Here is a 6,000-nt window from a genome sequence, read left to right as displayed (position 1 = left end):
GAGGAGGCCTCCCCTACCTAGCAGGAGTCCGTCCTACCTAGGGGGAGTCTGTCCCTACCTAGCATGAGTCTGCCCCTACCTAGGGGGCATCCGTCCCTAACTAGGTTGGATGTTGTAGTCCCTAGGGCCTGGAGTTATATATGCTTATCTTACTCCAGCTGTCAAGCAGACAAAAACCAGCAACCATCAAGACTCACCCTTTGGCTACGTGACAGCCAGATGTATTTCCTGAAGTTAGACTACAGATACAAGGACAAGATTCTAGTTTTGTCTACCTGGTCAGTGGTAACATGTATACCAACGTGTAAACTTCTGTGTCCAGAAGTTTAGGCAAGTTTTCTTTGAGTGATGCTTGCTCTTAACATTTCATAACTTGAGCATCATAACATAGGTTTCATAATACTGAAGAAGCAGTGTTAATATAGCAATAGTCCAATTACAATCCTCATTTCAGTAGCTGGTTATGGGCTTTCAGCCCACCTTCTATTTTCCATTTTATATTGGCTTGGCCTTCAGCAAATACCTCAGCAGGCACTTGTCCTTTCCCCGGTGGAGTGACACCTACCTTGATTCCTGGTGGTTCTGGGCCATTGGTCATTCTGCCTGTATAGGTTCTTGTAGTTTCCATTTGGTTTTCACAATGGGGCATGGTAATAGTAAGAGACACCCTCAAGGATCTCCAGCTATCCTAGGATATTCTTAATTTTCAAATTGTGGAGTTGAACTCCAATTTCTGCCTACGAGTCTGGGTGAATCACCCCAGAAATTCTTTCAGATCACTGGTTACAGCCGAGGAATCTGTACAGAGTCACACATCTAGCCATTTCTGCTTCCAGTAAAATGTATTACCAGGTGCAATGCCCAAAGTCTGGCTACTGTGATGATTTCCATTCACCACTGTCCTTGACGGATGTCCTGAAAGGCGCTAAAATGCTACTGCTGTCCACAGTTGGGTAGTGCTTCCTTAACATGCAGAGCCTTTGCAAACCAGTCCTAGCCTCCTCTGCCGCTGAAAGCTCTTCTTGTGGTTCTTCCCATGAGATCCAAGCTCCATGCTGGAAAGCACAAGGCAGTAGACAAAGTATAGGAGCCATAGGCGTCTGGGAAACTTCCCTTTGGTACTTCCTTTTCTCCTCTGGACCCGGTCTCCTTTCCTTGCATATATACCATGTAATTTAACAAAAGGCTGATGATGTTCATACCCAACCATATGACTCAGGGGATGTGATAGCACCCAGGTCATGATAGGCACCTGATGTGGCTGGATGATGTGATATCCCACGGTCAAGTGCTCAGATTCCACTCCACCCAGTAGCAGTCCTAGAGGTGTTTCTCAAAAAGCGAGTAATTTTCTGCAAAGTTGCACGCTTACTCCTGGTACTCTCAGGCCCTTCTCGAGTATGAATTAATCACATGCTCTAGGTTTAACGAAATGTGAAAAAGCATGATGCTTTGGGAGACATCTCAATAGCAGCCAGAACATATGGTAAGGAAACCTGGATTCATGAGCTACAATATTTCTGTGGTGTGTGTGTACCTAATGCCACATTGTAGATCTGAAATGTGCTGTCCCTGGAAAGCCTCATGTGTGTTCACAGTGACTGAATCTCAGGCTGCTGTCCTCATCAATTGCTTCATCCTGTGATGCGTTCTGTACTTGATTTGCCTTGAAGAGGGGAAGGAGTCGGCTATTGGGAGCATGTTGCAAAAGACTCTATTCTTGTCAGGACTCTTGTCTGTATTCCTCTCTCTTTCTCTTTCTGTGTCTCTCTGGCTCTCTCACAGCTTCCTGTCCACCATTTACTGAGAACACTTTGCTTCACTTTGTCCCTTCTTCCCTGCTGTACTTGCCTTGGAGACAGCCCTGTGGCTGGAAATGATGAACCGAAATAAACTCGTCTCTTATGTTGTGTGCAATATTTTGTGTCAGCAATTAGGAATGTAAAGACATGCCTAGCCTACCTAGATCTGAACATGTACCGCCTTGAAAAATATAGTTAGCAATCAGAGTGTAGGTCAGCTACACAGGTCTTTTTTATTTGAGCCTTCAGGTATCCAGTGAGAACTCCACTAACATGAACAAGAACAGGTCTCTTTATACCCATCGTCATCAGTAAAGTTATGTGAACTCTTAGTAATGCAAATTCAATTTTTGCTCTCTGCAATATAATTTTCATATCCCAGTTTCAATATACATCAGTGTGTCCTTGAGTGTTGATTTGTGTGTTTGTGTAAAACACACAAAACCTGACATTTTTGTTGCCCTATATCCAAAACATAAGCCCCAGATATAGCTTCAGAAATGACTGAGATTCACTATGTCTTTGTTGCAAGGGCTCAGTCAATCTGTCCAACGCAGAATGGGTGACAGTGAGTCATTAGCTGTCATCTGCTGAGACCCTTGGGTACAGGGTTACTTGGGAAAGGTAGCACATAACACAGGCTCACTGGCCGTGCAGTCCTGTAATATGGTTTCTGCCAACTCCTGACATGCTGGCAGTTCTGGGTCACTCTGCCAGGGAATCTTCCCCTGTCCTTGCATGATCTGTTCCCATACTCTCCTCTTAGGTCTATCTACATATCCATGGTGCTCCACTCAAAGCCAGTACAGGTAGGGTCTCCAGCTATGCAGCTGAATGCTGGGGGCTTAGAGTGGCATCACACAATTTAGTGCTTGTTGCTTAGTGTTTGTGTGTGATCCCAGGGACATCCCACTTGCGAATTCTTGCATTCTCTGACTTTTGTTTTTGGTGGAACATAATGGTCTTTTTCCAAATATTCTCTCCTTCCCACATTTTCTACCTTCTTCCTGAAGACTCTTGTCATATCTCCCTGGGGGTCCCTCACTGTGTCCAATAGCACACAAAAGGACACTTAGGGCCTTTTGCACAGCAACATCAGCCATCCTGGTGTGTCCTTGTTCACCTGTTTAGCAGGTATCCGGATGGGCCAGTCATTGCAGAGGTACTTTGCCCCATCTATTGGCCACAAGTGACAACAGCAGGGAGATGGATTCTTGGCTGTTTGTTGGTGTTACTGTCTTTTTTCAGGCCCTCCTCTTCAGAAAGCACCCCCTTTTTTTAAAATGATAAATGAAAAAATAACCAAATGAAATTTACCTATACACATGAAGCAAAATCATTAGCTATTTTATTAGACAAAATATCGTTTGAGCTTTTCAATCCGTTTTTCTGACCCTGCTAGTTCATCTTTATAGCTTTTTTCATCAGAATCTGAATTTCTTACCTGGTGGCCTTTGTGCTTGTGGATGCTGCATTGGATATTGGCAAAAGTAACTGCTTTCTGTTTTGGAGGAAGACCCATCCTTGAACCCATTCATGGAAGTGATGTGACTATTGGAAACAATTTTGTTTCGGAGAACTAGACCAACCTTTGCTGTAAAATTGACACTCAGGTTTCCCATTCATTCCCATGATATTGGGAAATCTGCCTTATCTTTCAGAGCCCTGCTGCCTTTCTCTGCAAAATGACCTGTCTCATAGATGTTTCTTAGCATGATAAAATGCATACAAAGTTACAGTCTGCCTACTTTCCATGTCAGTTTCTGGAAGTCTCCTGCATTGGAAGTTGTAATCAGTGACTTTTGTATCACAAAATACCTGGTGTTGAGAACTCTATTATGAAAAGAGATTTATTTTCCCCTGTGTTTTAGAGGGTAAATGTCCAAGCTGAGAAAAACACAACTGTGGAAGTCTTCATGCTGCCTCATGATAACAAGGCAAGAAGGCAAGAGACATCAGATGGTAGGAACATGAGCCAGAGGGCCAAGTGAGCATGTGCAGAAGAAGAAAACACCAGGGTGATATTGTTTTGCAAGTCTTCTCTCTGGGTAACTAATGCACTCTCACAAGACCCAATCTACTCCCAAGAGAAGCAATCTTTTCTTAAAGCAACCCAACAGACTAAAGAAAGGCGCTAATCTTCCAATGTGGATGGAATGACTCTGTCTTCAATATCTTCATGGCGACTCTCCCCCACAGTGTTACGCTGAAAACAAAATTTTAGCATGTGTTTTGGCCATAGTTTGTGGTAATGCTTCTGTGCACCTGTCCTCCTATAGCTAGTCAAAGTGGAGGATGAATGGCTCCGCACATTAGCTTTGTCTAGAGAGCTATCTGATCCAGCAAGTCTCTTATTCAAAGCTTCACCAGTCACCACGTGAAGTTGTCATGTTGACCACAGGGTGAAGGGGGGTCCATAAGGTGCAGAGGCACAGGTCAGGAGTAGCAGGAAGACCAGAGGAAGAAGAGGTAGGGTGAAGAGGTAGGGTGTCCAAGAGAGTGCTGAGTCTGCATCAGCCCTGCATTTTCCCTTCTGGGAAGTTGCTCTCCTGCCTGCTAGAAGACTTCTGGGTACCCTGTTCCCTTCACCAAAAGTGGACATGGCCAGGGTGAGCTTGCTACCCAACTGCATTCTGGCTTCAAGGAGCACCTCCTTGAGATGTCTGCAAATGGAAGTTGGAGAAAGTGGTTAATTTTTCTGGTGGCCACAGCTGGAAGTTGGTGGAGTCCAGCTGGTTAGAAGATCAGAATGGAAACTGAAGAGGGAAGACTGAGGTCCTGACTGCTTGGGGGCCCTGTGGCACAGCTGCCTTTCTGTGATTTCTAAACACTTCAAGGACATTTCCCCCTTTCCTCTCAGGGTTTGGGTTTCTGTCAGTGCTTAAAAGAGCAGTAGCAGCAGCAACAAAACCAACAAGAAAAATAAGGACAACCACAAAACTCCTGAACAGTGCAAGTATGCACAGAGAAATGTGTTTATAAGGAGTCACAGAGGCGCAGTGGTCATGAAACCCTGAATGTCACCTCCAGGATGACAAGTTCCAGAGCTGCCTTACATCTGTGGCCAGGAGTCCCAGCCATAGTTGTTTCTTCTCTAAAAGGCTCTCACTTACCCTCTCCCCTTCCTCTTCTCAGAATAATCTCCTTCCACAAATTTCCTTGACTTGGCCCTGGACTCTATTGAAACACTCAGAAGAGTATAGATTTGGCTCTGAGATGCTTGGAGCCATCTCTGGTCTTAAACTCTGTGGATCACCAGGGTTTAAGGACAGAGTGAAGGTAACACGTGTCTTTTTCAGTGTTTGTGGGCTTTTTTCTAAGCAAATATTTTAACCAACCTGTCCCTCAACAGTCTCTCTCCTTTTAGTTTGAATGGTGTAGGAATCACAAGGGAGAAGAATAAAATTCTTGGCCTACATTTGGGTCTTGGAGTCACACTCTACCCTAGTGGAATATTAACTTCTCTAAAATGCCTAAAAGCAATAGATACAGAAATCTCCTAAAAACCAGGCTCGGGAGCCATACAGGTCAGTGTGCACTGTGGCAGGTGAGGGGCCTCAGGGTGGGTATTTAAGCATGATTGCATCCTGTAGTGCTCATCTCACATAATAATGCACATTTAATTGTTTTTAAAACCTCTTAGCCTCACTATGTTTTGTGCGAAAAGGATATTATATATGCTAGTTGGTTTGAACTTCTCCACTAATGCTTTTCAAAGTACGTTTCACATACCCCAGAAGTGTGGGGAAAAATATGAAATCTCTGGTAGATAATTATTGCTTCTCCCTGGAATTGCTCTGTGATGTTTATTTGTTACTAGTACAGGTCTGGACATGTATTTATGAACATTTGTATATTAGGGTGAGTGTGCAATTTTGTTTTTACTGGTAATCAGTGCAGTATCAAGTAGGCGTCGCTGTCCCTTAGAGTTTCTAAGGGTGTTTCTGGTATTAGAGAGACTGTGCAGCCCACCCAAACCAACTCCTGGACCTACTGAATCTGTATTTTTAAAAAGTAAGGTCCAGAAATCTGCTGGTTCAGCAAGCACTCCTGTCAATGCTGGAAAGTAGAAACACTCCTCCATTTGCAGACAAGGACTCTAAAGCTCAGAAAAGCTCAGACACTTAAACCCAAGGTCAAGAGCAAGAGTCGATAGAGTCAGTGATAGAGGTAGGAAGACAACCAACCGAGAAAGGTA

Source organism: Fukomys damarensis, unplaced genomic scaffold (assembly GCF_012274545.1).
Source record: "Fukomys damarensis isolate Sample0158 unplaced genomic scaffold, DMR_v1.0_HiC HiC_scaffold_35, whole genome shotgun sequence".
NCBI lineage: Eukaryota > Metazoa > Chordata > Mammalia > Rodentia > Bathyergidae > Fukomys > Fukomys damarensis.
Note: the sequence above shows the minus strand (reverse complement) of the source record.